This window comes from Mustela lutreola, chromosome 1 (genome assembly GCF_030435805.1).
Source record: "Mustela lutreola isolate mMusLut2 chromosome 1, mMusLut2.pri, whole genome shotgun sequence".
Lineage (NCBI taxonomy): Eukaryota > Metazoa > Chordata > Mammalia > Carnivora > Mustelidae > Mustela > Mustela lutreola.
Genome location: NC_081290.1, coordinates 194,983,677 through 194,984,988, shown reverse-complemented (window position 1 = coordinate 194,984,988; position 1,312 = coordinate 194,983,677).

Here is a 1,312-nt window from a genome sequence, read left to right as displayed (position 1 = left end):
AAAAAGAGAGCTAGAGACCAATATCCTTGATGAACACAGATGCGAAAATACTCAACAAAATACTAGCCAATAGGATTCAACAGTACATCAAAAGGATTATTCACCACGACCAAGTGGGATTTATTCCAGGGCTGCAAGGTTGGTTCAACATCTGCAAATCAGTCAATGTGATACAATACATCAATAAAAAAAGAACAAGAACCATATGATACTCTCAATAGATGCTGAAAAAGCATTTGACAAAGTACAGCATCCCTTCCTGATCAAAACTCTTCAAAGTGTAGGGATAGAGGGCACATACCTCAATATCATCAAAGCCATCTATGAAAAACCCACCGCAAATATCATTCTCAATGGAGAAAAACTGAAAGCTTTTCCGCTAAGGTCAGGAACACGGCAGGGATGTCCATTATCACCACTGCTATTCAACATAGTACTAGAGGTCCTAGCCTCAGCAATCAGACAACAAAAGGAAATTAAAGGCATCCAAATCGGCAAAGAAGAAGTCAAATTATCACTCTTCGCAGATGTGGAAAACCCAAAAGACTCCACTCCAAAACTGCTAGAACTTATACAGGAATTCAGTAAAGTGTCAGGATATAAAATCAATGCACAGAAATCAGTTGCATTTCTCTACACCAACAGCAAGACAGAAGAAAGAGAAATTAAGGAGTCCATCCCATTTACAATTGCACCCAAAACCATAAGATACCTAGGAATAAACCTAACCAAAGAGACACAGAACCTATACTCAGAAAACTATAAAGTACTCATGAAAGAAATTGAGGAAGACACAAAGAAATGGAAAAATGTTCCATGCTCCTGGATTGGAAGAATAAATATTGTGAAAATGTCTATGCTACCTAAAGCAATCTACACATTTAATGCAATTCCTATCAAAGTACCATCCATCTTTTTCAAAGAAATGGAACAAATAATTCTAAAATTTATATGGAACCAGAAAAGACCTCGAATAGCCAAAGGGATATTGAAAAAGAAAGCCAACGTTGGTGGCATCACAATTCCGGACTTCAAGCTCTATTACAAAGCTGTCATCATCAAGACAGCATGGTACTGGCACAAAAACAGACACATAGATCAATGGAACAGAATAGAGAGCCCAGAAATAGACCCTCAACTCTATGGCCAACTAATCTTTGACAAAGCAGGGAAGAATGTCCAATGGAAAAAAGACAACCTCTTCAATAAATGGTGCTGGGAAAATGGGACAGCCACATGCAGAAAAATGAAATTGGACCATTTCCTTACACCACACACAAAAATAGACTCAAAATGGATGAAGGACCTCAAT